This window comes from Balaenoptera physalus (assembly GCF_965194825.1).
Source record: "Balaenoptera physalus genome assembly, chromosome: 5".
Taxonomy (NCBI): domain Eukaryota; kingdom Metazoa; phylum Chordata; class Mammalia; order Artiodactyla; family Balaenopteridae; genus Balaenoptera; species Balaenoptera physalus.
The window spans coordinates 124,577,868-124,604,462 of NC_138884.1; the positions used below are offsets into that span (position 1 = coordinate 124,577,868).

Below are 26,595 nucleotides of genomic sequence, written 5' to 3' on the forward strand. Positions count from 1 at the left end.
TCTTTTCTCCATTATATATTCTTGCCTCTTTCATCAAAAATAAGGTGACCATATGTGCATGGGTTTATCTCTCGGCTTTCAATCCTGTTCCATTGATCTATATTTCTGTTTTTGTGCCAATACCATACTGTCTTGATTACTGTACTTTGTAGTATAGTCTGAAGTCTGGGAGCCTGATTCCTCCAGTTCTGTTTTTCCTTCTCAAGCTTGCTTGGGCTATTCGGGGTCTTTTCTGTTTCCATACAAATTGTGAGTTTTTTTGTTCTAGTTCTGTGAAAAATGCCATTGGTACTTTGATAGGGATTGCAATGAATCTATAGATTGATTTGGGTAGTATAGTCATTTTCACAACGTTGATTCTTCCAATCCAAGAACATGGTATATCTCTCCATCTGTTTGTATCATTTTAATTTCTTTCATCAGTGTCTTATAGTTTTCTGCATAGAGGTCTTTTGTCTCCTTAGGTAGGTTTATTCCCAGGTATTTTTTCTTGTAGTTGCAGTGGTAAATGGGAGTGTTTCCTTAATTTCTCTTTCAGATTTTTCATCATTAGTGTATAGGAATGCAAGTGATTTCTGTGCATTAATTTTGTATCCTGGTACTTTACCAAATTCATTGATTAGCTCTAGCAGTTTTCTCCAGCATCTTTAGGATCCTCTATGTAGAGTATCATGTCATCTGAAAACAGTGACAGTGTTGCTTCTTCTTTTCTGATTTGGATTCCTTTTATTTCTTTTTCTTTTCTGATTGCTGTGGCTAAAACTTCCAGAACTATGTTGAATAATAGTGGAGAGAGTGGACAACCGTGTCTTGTTCCTGACCTTAGAGGAAATGGTTTCAGTTTTTCACCATTGAGAATGATGTTGGCTGTGGGTTTGTCATATATGGCCTTGATTATGTTGAGTTAAGTTCCCTCTATGCCTACTTTCTGGAGAGTTTTTATCATAAATGGGTGTTGAATTTTGTAGAATGCTTTTTCTGCATCTATTGAGATGACCATATGATTTTTCTCCTTCAACTTGTTAATATGGTGTATCACATTGATTGATTTGCGTATGTTGAAGAATCCTTGCATTCCTGAGATAAACCCCACTTGATCATGGTGTATGATCTTTTTAACGTGCTGTTGGATTCTGTTTGCTAGTATTTTATTGAGGATTTTTGCATCTATGTTCATCAGTGATATTGGCGTGTAGTTTTCTTTCTTTGTGACATCTTTGTCTGGTTTTGGTATCAGGGTGATGATGGCCTTGTAGAATGAGTTTGGGAGTGTTCCTCTCTCTGCTATATTTTGGAAGAGTTTGAGAAAGATAGGTGTTAACTCTCCTCTAAATGTTTGATAGAATTTGCCTGTGAAGCCATCTGGTCCTGGGCTTTTGTTTGTTTGAAGATTTTTTTTTTTTTTTTTTTTTTTTTTTTTTAGAATAAGAGGCTCTTTTCTTTTTTCTTTTTTTTTAATTTATTTATTTGTTTATTTATGGCTGTATTGGGTCTTCGTTTCTGTGCGCGGGCTTTCTCTAGTTGTGGCAAGCGGGGGCCACTATTCATCGCGGTGCGCGGGCCTCTCGCTATCGCGGCCTCTCTTGTTGCGGAGCACAGGCTCCAGACGCGCAGGCTCAGTATTTGTGGCTCACGGGCCTAGTCGCTCCGCGGCATGTGGGATCCTCCCAGACCAGGGCTCGAACCCGTGTGCCCTGCATTGGCGGGCAGATTCTCAACCACTGCGCCACCAGGGAAGCCCTGTTTGAAGATTTTTAATCACAGTCTCAATTTCAGTGCTTGTGATTGGTCTGTTTATATTTTCTATTTCTTCCTGGTTCAGTCTCAGAAGGTTGTGCTTATCTTAGAATTTGTCCATTTCTTGCAGGTTGTCCATTTTATTGGCAAATAGTTGCTTGTTGTAATCTCTCATGATCCTTTGTATTTCTGCACTGTCAGTTGTTACTTCCCCTTTTTCATTTCTAATTCTACTGATTTGAGCCTTCTCCCTTTTTTTATTGATGAGTCTGGCTAATGGTTTATCAATTTTGCTTATCTTCTCAAAGAACCAGCTTTTAGTTTTATGATCTTTGCTATCGTTTTCTTCATTTCTTTTTCATTTATTTCTGATCTGATCTTTATGATTTCTTTCCTTCTGCTAACTTTGGGTTTTTTTTTTATTCTTTCTCTAATTGCTTTAGGTGTAAGGTTAGGTTGTTTACTTGTGATGTTCCTTATTTCTTGAGGTAAGATTTTATTGCTATAAGCTTCCATCTTAGAACTGCTTTTGTTGCATCCCATATGTTTTGGGTTGTCGTGTTTTCATTGTCATTTGTTTCTACGTATTTTTTTATTTCTCTTTGATTGCTTCAGTGATCTCTTGTTTATTTAGTAGTGTAATGTTTAGCCACCATATTTTTGTATTTTTTACAGATTTTTTTCCTGTAATTGATATCTAGTCTCATAGTCTTGTGGCCAGAAGAGATACTTGATGCGATTTCAATTTTCTTAAATTTACCAAGCCTTGTTTTGTGACCCAAGATATAATCTATCCTGGAGAATATTCCATGAGCACTTGAGGAGAAAGTGTATTCTGTTGTTTTCGGATGGAATGTCCTATAAATATCATTTAAGTCCATCTTGTTTAATGTATCATTTAGAGCTTGTGTTTCCTTATTTATTTTCATTTTGGATGATTTTCCATTGGTGAAAGTGGGGTGTTAAAGTTCCCTACTATGATTGTGTTACTGTCAATATCTCTACTCTCAATATCCCCTTTTATGGCTTATGTATTGCCTTATGTATTGAGGTGCTCCTATGTTAGGTGCATAAAGATTTACAATTGTTATATCTTCTTCTTGGGTTGATCCCTTGATCATTATGGAGTGTCCTTCTTTGTCTCTTGTGTTAGTCTTTATTTTAAAGTCTATTTTGTCTAATATGAGAATTGCTACTCCAGCTTTCTTTTGATTTCATTTTGCACGGAATATCTTGTTCCATCCCCTCACTTTCAGTCTGTATGTGTCCCTAGGTCTGAAGTGGGTCCTTGTAGACAGCATATATATGGGTCTTGTTTTTGTATACATTCAGCCACTCTATGTCTTTTGGTTGGAGCATTTAATCCTTTTCCATTTGATGTAGTTATCGATATGTATGTTCCTATTACCATTTTCGTAATTGTTTTGGGTTTCTTATTGTAGGTGTTTTCCTTCTCTTGTGTTTCCTACCTAGGGAAGTTCCTTTAGCACTTGTTGTAAAGCTGGTTTGGTGGTACTGAATTCTCTTAGCTTTTGCTTGTCTTTAAAGGTTTTAATTTCTCCATCGAATCTGAATGAGATCCTTGCTGGGTAGAGTAATCTTGGTTGTAGGTTTTTCCTTTTCATCACTTTAAATATGTCCCATCACTCCCTTCTGGCTTGCAGAGTTTCTTCTGAAAGATCAGCTGTTAATCTTGTGGGGATTCCCTTGTGAGTTATTTGTTGTTTTTCCCTTGCTGCTTTTAATATTTTTTCTTTGTATTTAATTTTTGATAGTTTGATTAGGCGTGTTTCTCCTTGGATATATCCTGTATGGCACTCTCTGCACTTCCTGGACTTGATTAACTATTTCCTTTCCCATATTAGGGAAGTGTTCAACTATAATCTCTTCAAATATTTTCTCAGTCCCTTTCTATTTCTCTTCTTCTTCTGGGACCCCTATAATTCGAATGTTGGTGTGTTTAATGTTGTCCCAGAGGTCTCTGAGACTGTCCTTAATTTTTTTCATTCTTTTTTCTTTTTCTGCTCTGCGGTAGTTATTTCCACTCTTTTATCTTCCAGGTCACTTATCTGTTCTGCTGCCTCAGTTATTCTGCTATTGATCCCTTCTAGAGAATTTTTAATTTCATTTATTGTGTTGTTCATCACTGTTTGCTTGCTCTTTAGTTCTTCTAGGTCCTTGTTAAATGTTTCTTGTATTTTCTCCATTCTATTTCCAAGATTTTGGATCATCTTTACTATCATTTTTCTGAATTCTTTTTCACATAGACTGCCTATTTCTTCTTCATTTTTTTGGTCTGGTGGGTTTTTACCTTGCTCCTTCATCCGCTGTGTGTGTCTCTGTCTTCTCATTTTGTTTAACTTACTGTGTTTTGGGTCTCCTTTTCACAGGCTGCAGGTTCTTAGTTCCCGTTGTTTTTGGTGTCTGCCCCCAGTGGTTAAAGTTGGTTCCATGGGTTGTGTAGTCTTCCTGGTCGAGGCGACTGGTGCCTGTGTTCTGGTGGATGAGGCTAGGTCTTGTCTTTCTGGTGGGCAGGACTGCATCTGCTGGTGTGTTTTGGTGTGTCTGTGACCTCATTATGATTTTAAGCAGCCTCTCTGCTAATGGGTGGGCTTGTGTTCCTGTCTTGCTAGTTGTTTCACATAGATTGTCCAGCAGTGTAGCTTGCTGGTCACTGAATGGAGCTGGGTCTTAGTGTTGAGATGGAGATCTCTGGGAGATCTTTCGCTGTTTCATATTACGTGGAGCTGTTAAGTCTCTGGTGAACCAATGTCCTGAACTCGGCTCTCCCACCTCAGAGGCACAGGCCTGACACCCGGCTGGAGCACCAAGACCCTTTTGGGAAGTCTGAGGTCTTCTGCCATCGTTCAGTAGGTGTTCTGTAGGAGTTGTTCCACATGTAGTTATATTTTTGATGTATTTGTGGGGAGGAGGGTGATCTCCACGTCTTACTCCTCTGCCATCTTGAAGGTCTCCCCAAAGGATACTTAATTTTTAATTTTGATGGATATTGCCAAATTTCACTCCAAAAATTGTATTAATTTAATGTCCCATCATTAGTGTATAGATGTATTTGTTTCCCCACAACCTCATTAACACTGAATATAATAAAATTTAGGAATATTTTGTAATAACCTGATAGTTTTAAAATAATATCTTATTGTAGATATATTTGCATTTCCCAAATTATATGTGGAACTGAGAAGCTTTTCATATTCATATTCATACAGTAAAATATCTATTTTACCACTTTGAGTATTTATTACTAATTCTTTTTTTTCCCTAGCTGATCAACATTTTATTAATAAGCAACTTTATTTTCACTTAGTAGGAAAACCTTTATTGTCTCCTTCATTATTCCACATATCAAATTTGTTATTCTACCCTCATTTTCATGTTCTGATAGCTGGTATCTTTTTTCCTTTGAAAGTTTTAATCTCATTAACCCAGATGGAAAAATAAAACTTTTTGAAATCAATGATTAAACCATTCCTTTAGGCCAAGTTTGTCTCAGTCATGCCTGCTCAATATTCCTGAGGCTGTTGCTGAACTCCCAGTTTATAAATATACAGCTTAACACTTGGCTGGTCACCTAACAATACAGCATGTCCATCTGGAAATGATTTTCTCTTTTCATATACTCCACAAAAGTTTTCCAAAGCACAGCTTGTTAGCATGCATACCAATCCACTACCCTTCCTATTACAGCATTTGACCTTGAATTCACATAACTTGGACTTTGTTTCAATCCATCCTAATCACTTTTCAATGTATCAGTCTTTTCCCCACTATAACAAGGTTTGTTTACATCCTTTTTAGGAATAGTCACTAATGTAGCCTTCAGACTGTTTAGGCCCCAGGAGCTGAACAGGTGCTGGACAGCCCCTGAGGAGATATTGATCCATACCGCAGCTATCTCAGATTGCTCTATGTCAATTGGTGTGTCACTCACCAAATTCTTACCCACAGTAAACTGGAGGTCTGTGCTGATGAAGTAGAGGAGCATAAGAAAATGGAGAAGAGAATGACTTGGTGAGGGTCATGGAGAGAGCATTACCATCACAAAGGTATAACCCTGGAATGCAACAGGATCATGTGGGAGTTTTCCTTGTATAGCCTATACTGACCCCCAGGACATTGCTGTAGCTTTTTTTTAAACATTTTTATTGGAGTATAATTGCTTTACAATGGTGTGCTAGTTTCTACTTTATAACAAAGTGACTCAGTTATACATATACATATATCCCCATATCTCTTCCCTCTTAAGTCTCCCTCCCTCCCACACTCCCTGTCCCACCTTTCTAGCTGGTCACAAAGCACTGAGCTGATCTCCCTGTGCTATGCGACTGCTTCCCACTAGCTATCTATTTTACATTTGGTAGTGTTTATATGTCCATATGTACACTACCACTCTCTCACTTTGTTCCAGCTTACCCTTCCCCCTCCCCGTGTCCTCAAGTCCATTCTCTAGTAGGTCTGCGTCTTTATTCCCGTCTTGCCCCTAAGTTCTTCATGACCCTTTTTTTTTTTTTTTTTTAGATTCCATATATGTGTTAGCATACGGTATTTGTTTATCACTTTCTGACTTACTTCACTGTGTATGACAGACTCTAAGTCCATCCACCTCACTACAAATAACTCAATTTCGTTCCTTTTTATGGCTGAGTAATATTCCATTGTATATATGTGCCACATCTTCCTTATCCATTCATCTGTCGATGGACACTTAGGTTGCTTCCATGTCCTGGCTATTGTAAATAGAGCTGCAATTAACATTGTGGTACATGGCTCTTTTTGAATTGCGGTTTTTTCAGGGTATATGCCCAGTAGTGGGATTGCTGGGTTGTATGGTAAATCTATTTTTAGTTTTTTAAGGAACCTCCATACAGTGCTCCATAGTGGCTGTATCAATTTACATTCCCACCAACAGTGCAAGAGGGTTCCCTTTTCTCCACACCCTCTCCAGTATTTATTGTTTGTAGATTTTTTGATAATGGCCATTCTGAGTGGTGTGAGATGATATCGCATTGTAGTTTTGATTTGCATTTCTCTAATGATTACTGATGTTGAGCATTCTTTCATGTGTTTGTTGGCAGTCTATATATCTTCTTTGGAGAAATGCCTATTTAAGACTTCTGCCCATTTTTGGATTGGGTTGTTTGTTTTTTGGATATTGAGCTGCATGAGTTGCTTGTATGTTTTGCAGATTAATCCTTTGTCCGTTGCTTCATTTGCAAATATTTTCTCCCATTCTGAGGGTTGTCTTTTCATCTTGTTTATGGTTTCCTTTGCTGTGCAAAAGCTTTGAAGTTTCATTAGGTCCTAATTGTTTACTTTTGTTTTTATTTCCATTTCTCTAGGAGGTGGGTCAAAAAGGATCTTGCTGTGATTTATGTCATAGAGTGTTCTGCCTATGTTTTCCTCTAAGAGTTTGATAGTGTCTGGCCTTACATTTAGGTCTTTTATCCATTTTGAGTTTATTTTTGTGTATGGTGTTAGGGAGTGTTCTAATTTCATTCTTTTACATGTAGCTGTCCAGTTTTCCCAGCACCATTTATTGAAGAGGCTGTCTTTTGTCCTTTCTTGCCTCCTTTATCAAAAATAAGGTGACCATATGTTCATGGGTTTATCTCTGGGCTTTCTATCCTGTTCCATTGATGTATCTTTCTGTTTTTGTGCCAGTACCATATTGTCTTGATTACTATAGCTTTGTAGTATAGTCTGAAGTCCAGGAGCCTGATTCCTCCAGCTCCGTTTTTCTTTCTCAAGATTGCTTTGGCTATTCAGGGTCTTTTCTGTTTCCATACAAATTGTGAAATTTTTTGTTCTAATTCTGTGAAAAATGCCAGTGGTAGTTTGATAGGGATTGCATTGAATATGTAGATTTCTTTGGGTAATATAGTCATTTTCACAATGTTGATTCTTCCAATCCAAGAACATGGTATATCTCTCCATCTGTTTGTATCATCTTTAATTTCTTTCATCAGTGTCTTATAATTTTCTGCATACAGGTCTTTTGTCTCCTTAGGTAGGTTTATTCCTATGTATTTTATTCTCTTTGTTGCAATGGTAAATGGGAGTCTTTTCTTAATTTAACTTTCAGATGTTTCATCATTAGTGTATAGGAATGCACGAGATTTCTCTGCATTCTTTGTATCCTGCTACTTTACCAAATTCACTGATTAACTCTAGTAGTTTTCTGGTGGCATATTTAGGATTTTCTATGTATAGTATCATGTCATCGGCAAACAGTGACAGTTTTACTTCTTCTTTTCCGATTTGGATTCCTTTTGTTTCTTTTTCTTTTCTGATTGCTGTGGGTAAAACTTCAAAACTATGTTGAATAATAGTGGTGAGAGTGGGCAACCTTGTCTTGTTCCTGATCTTAGTGGAAATGGTTTCAGTTTTTCACCATTGAGAACGATGTTGGTTGTGGGTTTGTCATATATGGCCTTTATTATGTTGAGGAAAGTTCCCTCTATGCCTACTTTCTGGAGGGTTTTTTATCAAAAATGGGTGTTTTATTGTGTCGAAAGCTTTCTCTGCATCTATTGAGATGATCATATTGTTTATCTCCTTCCATTTGTTAATATGGTGTATCACAGTGATTGATTTGTGTATATTGAAGAATCCTTGCATTCCTGGGATAAACCCCACTTGATCATGATTATGATCCTTTTAATGTGCTGTTGGATTCTGTTTGATAGCATTTTGTTGAGGATTTTTGCATCTATGTTCATCAGTGGTATTGGTCTGTAGTTTTCTTTTTTTGTGACGTCTTTCTCTGGTTTTGGTATCAGGTTGATGGTGGCCTCGTAGAATGAGTTTGGGAGTGTTCCTCCCTCTGCTATATTTTGGAAGAGTTTGAGAAGGATAGGTGTTAGCTCTTCTCTAAATGTTTTGATAGAATTCACCTGTGAAGCCATCTGGTCCTGGGCTTTTGTTTGTTTTTAATCACAGTTTCAATATCAGTGCTTGTGATTGGCCTCTTTATATTTTCTGTTTCTTCCTGGTTCAGTCTTGGAAGGTTGTGCTTTTCTAAGAAATTGTCCATTTCTTCCAGGTTGTCCATTTAATTGGCATGGAGTGGCTTGTAGTAATCTCTCATGATCCTTTGTATTTCTGCACTGTCAGTTGTTACTTGCCCTCTTTCATTTCTAATTCTATTGATTTGAGTCTTCTCCCTTTTTTTTTTGATGAGTCTGGCTAATGGTTTATCAATTTTGTTTCTCTTCTCAAAGAACTGGCTTTTAGTTTTATTGATATTTGCTATTGTTTCCTTCATTTCTTTTTCAGTTATTTTTTAAATTTAATTTTACTTATTGTTTTATACAACAGGTTCTTATTAGTAATCAATTTTATACACATCAGTGTATACATGTCAATCCCAATCACCGAATTCATCACACTACCATCCCCACCCTGCCGTGTCTTTCCCCCCTTGTTGTCCATACATTTGTTCTCTACATTTGTGTCTCAACTTCTGCCCTGCAAACCGGTTCATCTGTACCATTTTTCTAGGTTCCACATACATGTGTTAATATACGATATTTGTTTTTCTCTTTCTGACTTACTTCACTCCGTATGACAGTCTCTAGGTCCATACACGTTTCAACAAATGTCCCAATTTCATTCCTTTTTATGGCTGAATAATATTCCATTGTATATATGTACCTAAACTTCTTTATCCATTCATCTGTCGATGGGCATTTAGGTTGCTTCCATGACCTGGCTATTGTAAATAGTGCTGAAAGGAACATTGGGGTGCATGCGTCTTTTTGTATTATGGTTTTCCCTGGGTATGTGCCCAGTAGTGGGATTGCTGGGTCATATGGTAATTTTATTTTTAGTTTTCTAAGGAACGTCCATACTGTTCTCCATAGTGGCTGTATCAATTTACATTCCCACCAACAGTGCAAGAGGGTTCCCTTTTCTCCACAACCTCTCCAGCATTTGTTGTTTGTAAAATTCCTGATGATGCTCATTCTAACTGGTGTGAGGTGATACCTCATTATAGTTTTGATTTGCCTTTCTCTAATAATTAGTGATGTTGAGCAGCTTTTCGTGTGCTTCTTGGCCATCTGTATGTCTTCTTTAGAGAAATGTCTATTTAGGTCTTCTGCCCATTTTTGGATTGGGTTGTTTGTTTCTTTAATATTGAGCTGCATGGACTGTTTATATATTTTGGAGATTACTCCTTTGTCCGTTGATTCGTTTGCAAATATTTTCTCCCATTCAGAGGGCTGTCTTTTCATCTTGTTTATGGTTTCCTTTGCTGTGCAAAAGCTTTGAAGTTTCGTTAGGTACCATTTGTTTATTTTATTTTTATTTCCATTAGTCTAGTAGTTGGCTCAAAAAAGATCTTGCTGTAATTTATGTCAAAGAGTGTTCTTCCTATGTTTTCCTCTAAGAGTTTTATAGTGTCTGGTCTTACATTTAGGTCTCGAATTCATTTTGAGTCTCTTTTTGTGTATGGCGTTAGGGAGTGTTCTAATTTCATTCTTTTACATGTAGCTGTCCAGTTTTCCAAGCACCACTTATTGAAGAGGCTTTCTTTTCTCCATTGTGTATCCTTGTCTCCTTTGTCGTAGATTAGTTGACCATATGTGCGTGGGTTTATCTCTGGGCTTTCTATCTTGTTCCATTTATCTATGTTTCTATTTTTGTGCCAGTACCATATTGTCTTGATTACTGTAGCTTTGTAGTATAGTCTGAAGTCAGGGAGTCTGATTCCTCCTGCTCCGTTTTTTTCCCTCAAAACTGCTTTGGCTATTCAGGGTCTTTTGTTTCTCCATACAAATTTTAAGATTTGTTTTAGTTCTGTAAAAAATGCCATTGGTAATTTGATAGGGATTCCATTGAATCTGTAGTTTCCTTTGGGTAGTATAGTCATTTTCACAATATTGCTTCTTCCAATCCAAGAACATGGTATATCTCTCCATCTGTTGTTATTATCTTTAATTTCTTTCATTAGGGTCTTATAGTTTTGTGCATACAAGTCTTTTGTCTCCCTAGGTAGGTCTATTCCTAGGTATGTTATTCTTTTTGTTGCAATGGTAAATGGGAGGGTTTCCCTAATTTCTCTTTCAGGTTTTTCATCATTAGTGTATAGTAATGCAAGAGATTTTTTTTTCATTTATTTCTGATCTGATCTTTATGATTTCTTTCCTTCTTCTAACTTTCGGTTTTTTTTTTCTTCTTCCTCTAATTGCTTTAGGTGTAAGTTTAGCTTGTTTATTTGAGATATTTCCTGTTTCTTGAGGTAGGATTTTATTGCTATAAACTTCCCTCTTAGAACTGCTTTGGCTGCATTACTTTGGTTTTTGTTTGTCGTGTTTTCATTGTCATTTTTTTCTAGGTACTTTTTGATTTATTCATTGATCTCTTGGTTATTAACTAGTGTATTGTTTAGCTTCCATTTGTTTGTATTTTTTACAGATTTTTTCCCGTAATTGTTATGTTGTCTCATAGTGTTGTGGTCAAAAAAAATACTTGATACAATTTTAATTTTCTTAAATTTACCAAAGCTTGATTTGTGACCCAAGATAGGATCTATCCTAGAGAATGTTCCATGAGCACTTGAGAAGAAAGTGTATTCTGTTGTTTTTGGTTGCAAGGTCCTACAAATATCAATTAAGTCCATCTTGTTTAATGTATCATTTAAAGCTTGTGTTTCCTTATTTATTTTCGTTTTGGATGATCTTTCCATTGGTGAAAGTGGGGTGTTAACGTCCCCTACTATGATTGTGTTACTGTCGATTTCCCCTTTTATGGTTGTTAGCATTTCTTTATGTATTGAGGTGCTCCTATGTTAGGTGCATAAAGATTTACAATTGTTATATCTTCTTTTTGGATTGATCCCTTGATCATTATGTAGTGTCCTTTTTTGTCCCTTGTAATAGTCTTTGTTTTAAAGTCTATTTTATCTGATATGAGAATTGCTACTCCAGCTTTCCTTTGATTTCCATTTGCATTGAGTATCTTGTTCAATCCCCTCACTTTCAGTTTGTATGTGTCCATAGGTCTGAAGTGGGTCCTTGTAGACAGCATATATATGGGTCTTGTTTTTGTATCCGTTCAGCCAGTCTATGTCTTTTGGTTGGAGCCTTTAATCCATTTACATTTAAGGTAATTATTGATATGTATGTTCTTTTCTTAAGAACCATTTTCTTACCATTTTCTTAATTGTTTGGGGTTTGTTATTGTAACAAACCATTTTCTTAATTGTTTGGGGTTTGTTATTGTAAGTCTTTTCCTTCTCTTGTGTTTCCTGCCTAGAGAAGTTCCTTTAGCATTTGTTATAAAGCTGGTTTTCTGGTACTGAATTCTCTTAGCTTTCGCTTGTCTGTAAGGTTTTAATTTCTCCATCAAATCTGAATCAAATCCTTCCTGGATAGAGCAATCTTGGTTGTCGATTTTTCCTTTTCATTACTTTAAATATGTCCTGTGACTCCCTTCTGGCTTGCAGAGTTTCTGGTGAAAGATCAGCTCTTAACCTTATATGGGTTCCCTTGTATGTTATTTGTTGTTTCTCCCTTGCTGCTTTTAATATTTGTTCTTTGTATTTAATTTTTGATAGTTTGATTAATATGTGTCTTGGCATGTTTCTCTTTGGATTTATCCTTTATGGGACTCTCTGTGCTTCCTGGACTTGATTAACTATTTCCTTTCCCATATTAGGGAAGTTTTCAACTGTAATCTCTTCACATATTTTCTCTATCCCTTTCTTTTTCTCTTCTTTTTCTGGGACCCCTATAATTAGAATGTTGGTGCATTTAATATTGTCCCAGAGGTCTCTGAGACTGATCTCAATTTTTTTCCTTCTTTTTTCTTTATTCTGCTCTGCAGTAATTATTTCCACTATTTTATCTTCCAGGTCACTTATCTGTTCTTCTGCCTCAATTATTCTGCTATTGATCCATTCCAGAGAATTTTTAATTTCATTTTTTGTGTTGTTCATGAATGTTTGTTTGCTCTTTAGTTCTTCTAGGTCCTTGTTAAATGTTTCTTGTATTTTCTCCATTCTATTTCCAAGATTTTGGATCATCTTTACTATCATTATTCTGAATTCTTTTTCAGGTAGACTGCCTATTGCCTCTTCATTTGTTAAGTCTGGTGGGTTTTTACCTTTCTCCTTCATCTGCTGAGTGTTTCTTTGTCTTCTCATTTTGCTTAACTTACTGTGTTTGGGGTCTCCTTTATGCAGGCTGCAGGTTCGTAGTTCCCATTGTTTTTTGGCTGCCTGCAGTGGCTAAGGTTGGGTCAGTGGGTTGTGTACGCTTCCTGGTGAAAGGGACTAGTGCCTGTGTTCTGGTCGATGAGGTCTGATCTTGTTTTTCTGGTGGGTAGGTCCACGTTTGGTGGTGTGTTTTGGGGTGTCTGTGACCTTATTACGATTTTAGGCAGCCTCTCTGCTAATGGGTGGGGTTGTGTTCCTCTCTTGCTAATTGTTTGGCATAGGGTGTCCAGCACTGTAGCTTGCTGGTCATTGAGTGGAGCTGGTTCTTGGCTTGAGATGGAGATCTCTGGGAGATTTATGCCTTTTGATATTACATGGAGCTGGGAGGTCTCTGGTGGACCAATGTCTTGAACTTGGCTCTCCTACCTCAGAGGCACAGCCCTGAAACCTGGCTGGAGCACCCAGAGCCTGTCATCCACACATCTCAGAATAAAAGGGAGAAAAGAAAGAAAGAAAGAAAGAAAGAAAAACAAAGAAAGAAAGAAAGAAAGAAAGAAAGAGAAAGAATGAGGGAGGGAGGGAGGGGGGAGGAAGGAAAGGAAGGAAGGAAGAAAGGGAGAGATAAAATAAAATAAAATGTAATAAACAGTTAGTAAAATAAAAAGCAAAAAATAATTATTGAATAAAAATTTTTTTAAGTAATTTAAAAAAAAAGAAAGAACAACCAAACCAAAAAGCAAATTCACCAGTGATAACAAGTGCTGAAAACTATACAAAACAAAAAACAAACAAACAAACAAAAAAACTTAAAAAAAACACACAAAAGTTGAACGGACAAACAGAACCCTAGGACAAATGGTAAAAGCTAGCCTATACAGACAAAATCACACACAGAAGCATAAGCTTACACACTCACAAAAAGAGCAAAAGGGATAATATATATATATATATATGTATATATATACACATATATATATATATATATATATATATATATATATATATATATACGTATATATATATATATATATCATTGCTCCCAAAGTCCACCTCCTCAATTTCGGATGATTCATTGTCTATTCAGGTATTCCACAGATTCTGGGTACATCAAGTTGACTGTGGAGCTTTAATCCGCTGCTCCTGAGGCTGCTGGGAGAGACTTCCCTTTCTCTTCTTTGTTCGCACAGCTCCTGAGGTTCAGCTTTGGATTTGGACCTGCCTCTGTGTGTAGGTCGCCTGAGGGTGTCTGTTCTTCCCTCAGACAGGATGGGGTTAAAGGAGTAGTTGTTTCAGGGGCTCTGGCTCACGGAGGCTGGGGGGACGGAGGGGTACGGATGCGGGGCGAGCCTGAGGCGGCAGAGGCTGGCGTGACGTTGCACCAGCCTGAGGTGCATGGTGTATTCTCCCGGGGAAGTTGTCCCTGGATCACGGTATCCTGGCAGTGGCGGCTGCACAGGCTCCCGGGAGGGGAGGTGTGGATAGTGCCCTGTGCTTGCACACAGGCTTCTTGGTGGCGGCAGCAGCAGCCTTAGCGTCTCATGCCCGTCTCTGGGGTCCGCGCTGATAGCCGCAAGTCGCGCCTCTCTCTGGAGCTCCTTTAAGCGGCGCTCTTAATCCCCTCTCCTCACGCAGCAGCAAACAAAGAGGCAAGAAGTCTCTTGCCTCTTCAGCATTTCCAGACCTTTTCCCGGACTCCCTCCCAGCTAGCCGTGGCGCACTAGTCCCTTCAGGCTGTGTTCACGCAGCCAACCCCAGTCCTCTCCCTGGGATCTGACCTCCGAAGCCCGAGCCTCAGCTTCCAGCCCCCGCCCACCCCGGCGGGTGAGCAGACAAGCCTCTCGGGCTGGTGAGTTCATGTCAGCCTCGATCCTCTGTGCGGGAATCTCTCCGCTTTGCCCTCCGCACCCCTGTGGCTGCGCTCTCCTCCGTGGCTCCAAAGCTTTCCCCCTCCGCCCCCCGCAGTCTCCGCCCGCGAAGGGGCTTCCTAGTGTGTGGAAACCTTTCCTCCTTCACAGCTCCCTCCCACTGGTGCGGGTCCCGTCCCTATTCTTTTGTCTCTGTTTTTTCTTTTATCTTTTGCCCTACCCAGGTGTGTGGGGAGTTTCTTGCCTTTTGGGAGGTCTGAGATCTTCTGCCAGTGTTCAGTAGGTGTTCTGTAGGAGTTGTTCCACATGTAGATGCATTTCTGATGTATTTTTGGGGAGGAAGGTGATCTCCACATCTTATTCTTCTGCCATCTTGAAGCTCCTCCTCTGCTGTAGCTTTTGAAGTAGCTTATCAACTTGGGCCTTACCCCAATGCAGTCACTGATGGACGAGACAAAATTACTATGGTTGAGTAATTGCACTAAAATTCATCTCCAATTTCTTAGAGAATATCAAGTTTTTAAAATCCCTCAACACCAATAGGACTTCAATCTAGGGAAACTGAGCAGTCCTCTAATACAGGGGTCCTCAACCCTGGTACCGGTCTGCGGCCTGTTAGGAGCCAGACCGCACAGCAGGAGGTGAATGGCGGGGGAGCAAACGAAGCTTCATCTGCTGCTCCCCATCGCTCGCATTACTGCCTGAACCATCCCCCCCCCCCATCGCTCACATTACCGCCTGAACACCCCACCCCCACCCCCTGGAAAAATTGTGTTCCATGAAACTGGGCCCTGGTGCCAAAAAGGTTGGGAACCACTGCTCTAATACATTCTGGCTTCATGGATTATGGCTACACTCTGCATGTTATATCCCCTCTTACCCAAGGGTGCATGGGCCTTCACTGATTGCACTGTTCTGTTGAGTTTTACTTAATTCTGTGGAAATATTCAAACAGATGAAGACTTTTATGTAAGATTTTTCTTTGAATTCAGGATATCTTCCCACCATAGAGTCTAAGATAAAGCCTACCCCTGATGCTGTATTAAACTTTTGATTTCTAGTAGATATTCGTTCTCTGCAACCCAAATAGAAAGCAGATCCCTTGAGATTGTTTTAATGTATGTTAAAAATACCAACTAGAAGTGGGAAATAAGAATAAACTAGTGGGTACTTCAGGAAGGAGATATCTTGGGGCAATGAATAGAATGATACCAGCAAGGAATACCATCTGTCTAGAAGAGTTGTGAACCACCGTAGAATGAGCCTACTCTTTCAGCAACTATCAGGTGTGTTCCAAGAGACTTGACATGAAGGCTTCATAAAAAACAAAACAACTATGCTTACATTAAAGGAAAAGAAAAAAAATCCAAAAAAGTCACCAGCTAGAGGCAAAGCAAGAAGCGGATGAAGAAGCTCCTTAGAAGCAATGGGAAAAGTATCAGGGGATTTACCACTGCTTCCTACTTTGTCCAGCGGTCCTGTCAGTGTCCTGTCCAGTGGCTCTACTGGGTGGTGAGCCTGCCCTTTGAGACTGAGTGGTAGGTAGCCCTGCTCCCTGGGGTCTTTGCACTCTGGGCCTGTGGTGAAACTATTGGCCCTGATAATCTCTGAATCTCTTTTGGGTCTTTCTTCCTTTTTCTTGAAGGATAACACACATTTGCAGTTGAATAGCTCTATGGTCCTGTCCTGTGAAATCCAGAAGTCTGATGGTTTTCTTCATTCTGTCCTGCCTTCTCTGTCCCCTTTAGTTAAAACTGACAGTATCTCTACTGGTAGGTATAATCCCATTTCCATTCCTGACTTCTGCTGAGATGGCTGATTAAGTCTATAAGTTGCATCGATGATCTTTTAATCAAATGGTTGTTCAGACACACTCTTAGTGCTCTCTTCAGGACACATTTTCTCATTTTTTGCAATATGGATAAGCTGAGCATTTACCAAACCTTCAGGTTGTGGTTTCTTTCTGCTTAACAATTCCTTCTTCAATTCATCTCTTTCTTTTCACCTTTTACTATAAGCAGTCAGAAGGAATCAAGCCACTCCTTCAACACTTTGCTTAGAAATCTCCTCAGCTAAATATTCAGTTTTATCACTTGCAAGTTTTACCTTCCAAAAAACACTAGAACATAGTTCAGCCAAGTTATTTGCCACTTTATTACAAGGATCACTTTTCCTCCAGTTTCCAAAAACATATTCCCCATTTTTGTCTGAAACCTCACCAGAATCACCCTTAATGTACATATTTCTAGCAAGCATTCAAAACTCTTCCAACCTCTACCAATTACCCAGTTCCAAAACCGTTCCCACAGTTTTTAGGTATTTGTTACAGCAGCACCCTACTCTCAGTACCAGAAGCTGTCTTTGTCTGCTTAGGCTGCCATAACAAAATACTACAGACTGGGTGGCTTAAACAGCAAAGATTAATTTTCTCACAGTTCTTGAGGCTGGAAGAAGTCCAAGATCAGGGTTCAGGACTCTAGCATCGTTAGTTTCTGGTGATGGCTCTCTTCTTGGATTGTAGATGGATACTTTCTTGCTCTCTCCCTACTACGTGAGGACACAGGGAGAAGGCAGCATCTACAAGATGGGAAGAAAGCCATCACCAGAAAGCAGCTATGCTGGCACCCTGGTCTCAGATGTCCAACCTCAAGAACTGTGAGAAAATGAATCTCTGTTGTTTAGGCCCCTAGTCTGTGGTATTTTGTTATGGCAGCCCAAACGGTTTAAGACATTCTGATAGATCTTTGCCTGGACTTAGTTTTCACTCTGTTGAACTTTCTCAATTACTTAGAATTATTATAAAAGTGGTGTAATTTTAGCTTCCTTGCATGTCCCTAAATGTATGTCTTTGGTATAAGAATAAAACATTGTGAGGATATATTCTTGGATCATGGTTCTTTCCTCTGGAAATCTATTTTCTTAGCTTACATGAGAAACTTGATGCTGTTTTGACTTCCTTTCTTCTGTAAGTAATCTATTATTTCCATCTGTAGACTTATAAAATTTTCTCTTTATCTCTGTCATTCAGAAAATTCTTTAGCTCCCTCTTTTGAAATTAATCCTATTTTAAACTCAGTGAGTCTTTCTATTTGAAATTTTAAACCTTTATATTATTCAGGGAACTTTTCTTCCATTATCTGTTTGATTGTTTCTTCTTGATTATCCCTCTCTCTTTTTAGAAAGCCCTGGATTAGTTCCATATCTCTTATCTTTTTACTTGTGATTTCTATTATTTTTGCTTTATATCTTCCTTTGACTTCCCAAAAAGTAATATGGTTTCCAACATTTTTGAGTTTCATTATTGAAATTAAAAAATTTGATACTATATTTGTCTCTCCTAAAACTATTTATTTTGTAGTTCTCTGATTGTTCCATTGTCCTATGTTGTAAAACCTTAAGAATTTACATTACAGCTCATTCAAGATTGTCTTTTATTTTTCCAACTAAATATATCCTCAGTGGAAATCACTGCTCTGAACACTTGGCTTGGTCTCACTCCTTAAAATTAGTGTGTTCTTATGATTTGTAATCTTTCTCTGTCTACTCATGTGCTTGGGTGAGAGTTTCCTCAAACATATTTTAGTTATCATTTCAGGTTCTCCAGGAAACTGATTTGAAATGATTAGGGATACAAAATGTGCTTCTTTGCTATTAGGCAAGCAATAACTCAGTTGGCTCAACTGAGGTTAGATGTTCAGGCCTTTAGCTTTTCGTGCCTTTTTCAGTATAATTGGGAGAGAGATAGCTTTCTCCCAGCTGCACTGAAGGAGATCAGTTGATTCCAACAGTCAATTTCTACTAAAATGTGGTTAACTACGTCCTGATTATTGAAATTCCATCACAACTACACATATAGGGCAGGACAAAACCCTTTAGAGGCCCTACTCCCTGAAAATAAAATGGTATGTCCCCTGTCCTCCCCACACACTATATATAATCCACAATAAAAATAATAAGCGTAAGAAAACCCAACCATGTTGTGATCCTGACATGATACTTTAAAATCAAGCATCAAATACTATTAATGTTTAAATTTTCCCATAATCCCTGCTTTACTATTGCCAGAAGCACTTGCTTGTTTGATCAAGTAATAATCCAACAGTGTACATATTGTGAGCAGGTTGGGTGGTTCATCTATATGTGTTGAGGGAATCCATCCAGCTTTCTGAGCTGTAATGCTCTAGCAGCTGTGAGTTCGAAGTCTTTGCTCATATGCTATCGGGAAGGAGGACCTTCTCCCAGGCTTCTGGACCTGAGTCCTCCTGTGGGGCAGTAAGCAGGGGCATTCTAATGCTAACTTCTCCTGGCATTGACTGCCCTATTCTCTCTGGAGTAGAAGCTTAAGATGTGTTTGGGAGCCCTATTATTTTCCAGGAATAAGTTTCACTCAAAATACAAGTTGAGCTGTCTCTAACAGAATAGGGAGAGAAAGGGAATCATAGATATGTGCTTAGGCAGCTATTTTTCAAGAATTTCTGAAAACATGCTTTCAATATAATTTTTAGGAGTTATCATTCAATTTCCATAAAATGAGATGAACAAGGCTTATTTATAATTTGACAATTTGCTGTCCACAGAATGTTTCAACATTACTTGAATTCTTTTTTTTATTGAAAAAAATTTATCTTAAGAACTAGAGCTGAAATTGTACATTAAATGATGTGGTCTTGAGTGCTTTTTATAAGAGTAAATGTTCTTCCAGGACTAGATTCAATTAACTACATTAGTTTAATAAGAAGTCCAATTTCCCATCTACCATCTTTTTTTTTCTTAATTTATTTATTTAATTTATTTATTTTTGGCTGCCTTGGGTCTTCGTTGCTGTGTGCAGGTTTTCTCTAGTTTCAGCGAGCAGAGGCTACTCTTTGTTGCGGTGCACAGGCTTCTCATTGTGGTGGCTTCTCTTGTTGCAGACCACAGGCTCTAGGTGCGCGGGCTTCAGTAGTTGTGGCACGCAGGCTCAGAAGTTGTGGCTCGCGGGCTTTAGAACGCAGGTTCAGTAGTTGTGGCACACAGGCTTTGTTGCTCCACGGCATGTGGGATCTTCCCTGACCAGGGCTTGAACCCATGTCCCCTGCATTGGCAGGAGGATTCTTAACCACTGTGCCACTAGGGAAGCCCCCATCTACCATCTTTGATGTTCACAATTATACTAAAGTTATCTGTATGAAAACTGGTGATTAGGGCAGGAAATTGATTTTACATTTTGAAATTCTAAATTGAGAGTTTCCTTGGAGATATGTGTTGATTGCATAGTTGGTATTTTGGAATGCTAATTATTTTTTCATCAAAATGGACACATACATGATCTTCTATTCATCCCATCTATGTCTGTTTCTCTTTGACTTGTTCAGATTCCTAATGGAGAAGAAAGTGTAGCCAGCAATATTGGCTTCTTCCCAGCTTGATTTAAGTATGTAATTTATCCACATCTGACTCTTTTCCAGAGTCAGAGAGTTCTGAGTCAGTTCTCTGCACCCCCTTTCCCTCACTTTTCAGTTGCACTCAAAAAAGTGAAAAATGACTTCTCATAAAAACGACGGGGGTAACTGTTGACATCAGGACAGGACTCTCTCATAGATTTTTGCCAAGATTTCATTCTCTGTGTAGAGAATTATTCACATCTTTATTTAGTACAACTGAGTAACCCAAATGGTTGAATAATAGTCACAGAGAAGATAGTAGGAGTAATTCTTTTATTGCAGAGAGAATTTTACTCATATTGACTTAAAATAAAGATGTCAATTCCTTTACAATATCTGAAGAAGATATATAATATAATACTAAAATAAAAAGGAGACACTTATTATTCATTCCCCACTCAGAGGTAAAGGAAATCACATTAAATTCTTTAGGGGTCACTTCTGATTCCTATCTCATCTTCCATTTTTGTCTCCTTCCCATGGGAGGAGAGATGTCTTTTTGTACTCAGTGAGATTGGAAAAAAGGACATTCTTCCAGCATGTCTCTGTTATATAGAGTACAGGTAAAACATACCCTTTCTCCACTCTTGTTCCTGTGAGGCGTGCTCTAGAAGGAAACAAGATTGAGTGGCTGAGTGGCAGGGGCAGGAAGTGTAATGCTGCTCTGTGCCCCACTGGAGTAGGCCATGGTTCCCCAGCTATAGGTAAAACAATCCAACACAGGAAAATAGAGGTCAAAAACCAGATATGTGTCAGCTTAGGGCCTTTGCATTCACTGTCTCCTCTACCTGAATGCTATTGAGAATGCTATTCTCTCAAATATGCTGGTACCCTTTGTGTCTTTGCTCAAATGTCCCTTTTTGGTGAGGCCTTTCCAGACCTCCCTACTTAAAATAGCAATCACCTTTCTAGCACTCCTTAAACCCATTCCTGGATATGGCATATAGCTTATTATTTCATCATTGTCCGTCTTTTCCCTAGAATGTAAGCTCCATAAGAATGTAAGTTAACTGCTCTATCCCCAGTGCTTAGAATAGTTCCTAGCAAACCTCTTTAAGTATTTTCTAAAATTATTTTTTAAAATTTATTTTATTGAAGTATAGTTGATTTACAATGTTGTGTTAATTTCTACTGTACAGCAAAGTGATTCAGCTATACATATATATACATTCTTTTTCATATTCTTTTCCATTATGGTTTATCACAGGATACTGAATATAGTTCTCTGTGCTATACAGTAGGACCTTCTTGTTTATCCACTGTATATATAATAGTTTGCATCTGCTAAGCCCAAACTCCCAAGCCATTTCTCCCTCACCACCCTTCCCCCCTCTTTAAGTATTTTTTGAATAAATGAATCAATGTGTTCCATTTTAGTCTTTTAATCAAGCTGTGTTCTCAAAGTTAGTTTTACAAAAACAAAAAACAAAAAACCTGTTCTTTGGAAAATAGAGCTTGTACTACATTCTAGTTCCTATATAGCTCCTAGGTATATTTCTCAAATTTGTTAGCCACTTTGGTGAAAAGGATTGTGATTTATGAGTACCCCTGGACCCAGAGAGTAATATGTGAAAATCACAGACTGTATCAGCCAAAGCTGGCAAGTTTTTTGGGGGAGGGGGTGTATGGGAAGACTGCATAGGGATTTGGTAGATTCACTTTCATTTTTTCTTTGATAATTATACACACACACACACACACATATATATATATTTGTGGCAGCTATCTCAGAGTTAAGGGATTATGAGTTTCTATTCTCATTATATTTTTGAGGACTTTACTTCAAATTTTCTAAAATGACTATATATGATCTATACACTACACAGGGTATAAGCTCTATTGAAGAATAATTCTAAAGCAAAGGGAAGGAGCTTCCTTTGGTAATAATATGTTCCACTTGACATGTTGAAGAGAACTTTCTGTCCTCTGTTTGCTTGATAGCAACCCTGCCAGAATGCTGGTACACACAGAACACCTGCACTTCTAGACTTGAAACCAATCCCAATAGTTCCCATGTTCATGCAGTGCATTTTCTCAGTGTAATGCTTTTATCATAACATTAATTTACTCATTTGAAGAATAGGATAGTCTTCTAATGGGAGTAGTTTGTCTTCTAATTAAGGTGACTGGCAGGTTGCAGACACATGGTCCATTTTAAAAAGGATTTGATTTGAATTTAGACTCTAACCCCTCTCTGCAAAAGATTTTTTTATTAGCTCAATATTATACAGTGCACTTTTGCACTTTTCCCAAGAAAATGAGTTTATTAATTCATTAAAAAATTATTGATCACCTCCTAGGTTTCAAGCACTAGCTTAAGCACCAGCAACATGGTGTTGAATTCAAACAGACATGGTTCCTGACAGATTTTACTGTTCTCAAGGGAGCCTGCTTAATTCTCAGATAGACCTTCTCTTCCAGCCATGCTATATTTTCAATAGCCTTTCTATAGTCTCAGAAGCACCTTTGAAAGCTCTATAACTTTTCATATTTCTCACGTAGTTTTTTTCTGTAAATTTTGTTTCAGAGCCAGATATGGCAATTTCAGCTGATTTCTAATGACTTTTTCAAAAAGGGGTTTCTTTATAATGTGAAGAATACACGTTCCTTGAATTATGTAAGGAAAAGTCAGCTACCTTTCTGCTGTTACTTTATGCTGGAACCACGTGCCAGTACACTTAAAATACAGGCACACACACATGCATTGCTTTCAAACTGGGGGTCTTATATTAACACTTACCCATGCATGTAACTGTTATGCTTTACTCCTTATCTGAAATTTCCTCTTCCTCATTCCATTTACTTTCTCTCAGTCTTCTCTCAGATATCCCCTATTCAGTCCATTTCAAGAAGGTTTGTCTCCCTTCTGAGCCCCTGAAGCAGTGATGTTGTGCACCATATAGTTATTTGGCACTTACAGTGGGAAGAAGCTATTGTCTATCACTGTTATTCACAGTTGCCGTCTGCTTGGTGTGGAGCTATGCAAGCTATTTTTAATATGTTCAGCAAGAAAAGTGTCTGGTGCTTTTAAAACCAGAAATAAACTTAGACGAATCTATAAACTTCAGTAAAGAAGTTAAATAGATCTAATTTTAAATCCTTGAAATGTGAACAGAGTCTGTTGCTGATTAGAAAAAGATAGTTATGAATAAATATGCCAAGCATAGCCATCATTTTTTGCTATTCCTTTTTGTCCCTGATTATATGAGGGGATGGTTGCAAATGGTCAGTTTCTTCCTGTTGCAGAACTGTAGCTAAAGTATTTGCAAAAACAGAGCCTTGTATAAATGCTCAAGACAGTGCTGTAAGAAATCTAAGTTTCAGTGGAGTAGGCTTAGGTTGCCCTGTCAGTTGAGGCTGTTCCAAAGGAGGCTTTAGGCACCCAGGTGAGTTTCATGTTTTCTCTCAATAGGGTTAAAATAACCTACTGAGAGTGGTTAAGCACTGATGATGGTTAATTTTAGTGTGACGATGCCTCACCATACATGGTGTAATAAAGACTGACTCCATTTTCTGATGTGTGACTGTTGACAACTGCTAAGCCCACCCTGTCTCTTCTTCTTTGCCCAGCTCTGGACAAGCTGATAAGAAAACCAAGGTGCTGCCTCCTTTGGCCCTGTTGATTCAAACCATGGAAGCTCCTGCCCATGCATGGGAACCTTCTTCCGGCCCTGCTCTCTAACTACATTAAAAATCCCAGCCCTCTTCCTTTCCTTGCTCTCTGAAGCTGTTTCAGACTTACTTGGGAGGCCTGCCCTGCTCTGCTCAGAGAAGCTTCAATTATGTAAGTAATAAAACATACCATTTCACATGCTCCTGGTGTGTGTGATGTCATTGATCCTAACATGAACATTTTTTGGGGTGGGGGGGGCATCTGCTTTCAGCAGGGTAGCCATAAAAGCCAGTATTTGAATTATAAAATTTTGCCATAGACTGTGTTTGTTTAAAATGATTGACTTTAGTGCTTTGCTATCTTTTAAATAGTAAAAACATAGGTTATTAGCTTACAATGACTCTTATGTATCTAAATATATGGGGAAACTGATAATGCATGGGTCATAAAGCTGTAGCATAAAGCCATAACAGTGCTCATCTGGTGACTGATTCTCAAATTACGATTGTGAGCCTTACAAATAAACAGGTTTATTCATCCGTGCTCAACCTAGACACTTTAACCAAAATAGGGGCTTGACGTGCCCTTCTCATAGCCCCGTAAATATTAGGACTGGAATGTAGAGGACCTGTCATAGGGCTTGTTAATGGCTTGTGCTGTTAAGTTTGCATATAACCTAATCAACCGAGTGATCCTTGAGGGCAGGGGATCCTGCCAATTTAACTTCTGAATAACTTAGTAATAGTAATGCAGTTACTCTACTAGGTAACTTTTTATTTATTTACCACTACATTTCAAGCATATTGATAAGCTCTTTTCATCTATTAACTTGTGTAATTCTCCAAAAGCCTTTATAAGGTAGGTTGCAGAGCTATCGCTCATGAGCAGATGACACTTGTATCAGATAATCTCCAGTCCAGGGTCCCACAGCTGGTATGTCAGGCCTGCTTGGCTCCAAAAGCTGCTCTCTATTAACCTCCTTGCGCTTCGATCCCAGTCTCTTGTGTGGATTCTACTCTCGGTACAGCTAAAACTTATTGGATATTTATAACTACTTTTGTATGGAACATGCTCACAGAGAATCAAGGTGGCATTGTAAAAAGAGTATTGAATAGGTTATTTGTACCCATAGCTTTGAATTTCTACCATGTTAGATATCAACTGGTTGTCTGGAAAAAGTACCCTCCTAGTGACTTTATTTATTTATAAAATTACAGGGTTGGATTAGGTCAAGGGTTCTTATCCTGTGACTCAGAGAACCCTGAAATTATAGGCGAATGTTATCTTTATGTGTGCATATGTATTTTTCTATGGACAGTATTCATAACATATCTCTTTCTCAAAGGGTTTCATAAAAAATTATAAGAATGTTCAACTGGAGGATTAAATTCTCTTGTAGTTATAAAAATATTGTGACTCCGTCCAGCTTGAGGATGACAGAGAGAGAGCAGGAAGGATCAGGAAATGACAAAGAAAGGATTATATTCCATATTTTTATTTAAACAATAATGTTTGGATAATATTTTTTTCTAAACCTGGCATTCAAAATAAATAAAAACCTATAGAGCTTTCTTTTTAACAAAGCCCAAATCTACATCTTTATGTATAAGAGGGAAAAATAATAAATCTGGTTTGACCAAGATCCAAAACCATAGCCATTCCCTGCTTGAATAAATCAGTAAGTGTCTTTAGTTTGGGAAATAAAAGTGGAGAATTATCTATTACATTGCATTAGCTGACCTTGAGTCTTGTATCCTCTTGACTTCAGAGCTCATATCCAACTATTAAAAAGTCGTTTTCTTGTCTCTTTCAAATAAATAACTGAAAATTCTGAACTTTCTAATTATGTGGAGCTGTGGGATTTCAGGGGAAATAAAGAGCTTATTATCTTTCAATTCCTCAGATTTAAAAATAATGACATCCTGGTGTGTAATAACAGAGTACATGCATCCTGATCATATAACGAGAAGACCACCAGAGTGAGTGCAGCAGGGAAGATGCTATTTAACATCCTTGATTGCTTTTCAAAGGCACAGAAAATTTTGATGAGAGAGCATCTGCTTCTCGTTAGAAATTTTTCCACAGTCAAAATTTTATGGAAAAAAAAAATCTTAGGGATCATAGGTAACACACAGTGTCATTGTCTGGATTTATTAATTGTGCATGTCATCTGTCCATGAAATATACTTACTGCCATTAGATTGTAGTCATGTTTGAAAGAAAAAGGTGTGTCAAAAGGAGTATGATCAGTATTCCAATTAGTTTAAAGAAATTTAACCAAATTTTCAAAAAAGTAATGTGTTCCTTTCCGCAGTCATCGCCCATTCACTTTAAAATTTATTGCAATTTGGCTCTTACACCCCTAGCCAGTCTTCATCACCTCTTTCTCTCTCCAACCTGTTTTTTTTTTTACATTTGTTAGTTCACTTTATTATTCATTCAACAAATCTTTATTTACTATTATGTGCCGAACACTCTTCCAAATGCTTGGGATACACATTATTTACACAATGGACAAAATTAAATTTCTTCACCCACTGTACCTAGTTGGCAGCATGCCTCAATACAGTGGGGTGAAATATTCTGCTAAGTGGTGTTCCTGCTATCAATTTTGCACAATATAACCCAATGTCCACAGAACAGAAGAAGTGAGTTTTAAAAGTCAAATTTAAAAAATATGAGTCCTCTGCTACCTTCAACTGTAACTTAGCCACCTACAACACTCCCAATAATTTGGCCCTTCTTAGCTCTTAGCCTTACTCTTTTTTTTTGCTTTGT

At 38.1% G+C, this 26,595-nt stretch overlaps 1 long non-coding RNA gene across 1 annotated transcript in view; it reads left to right on the top strand.

Annotated features, from left to right (window-relative positions):
• Positions 1–11,878, top strand: part of LOC309661375 — a 121,670-nt gene extending 109,792 nt beyond the window's left edge. Inside the window, exon 4 of the long non-coding RNA XR_014263994.1 lies at positions 5,707–11,878. This is a non-coding gene — a long non-coding RNA (uncharacterized lncRNA). The remainder of the gene's footprint in view (positions 1–5,706) is intronic.
• Positions 11,879–26,595: the final 14,717 nt, after the last annotated feature.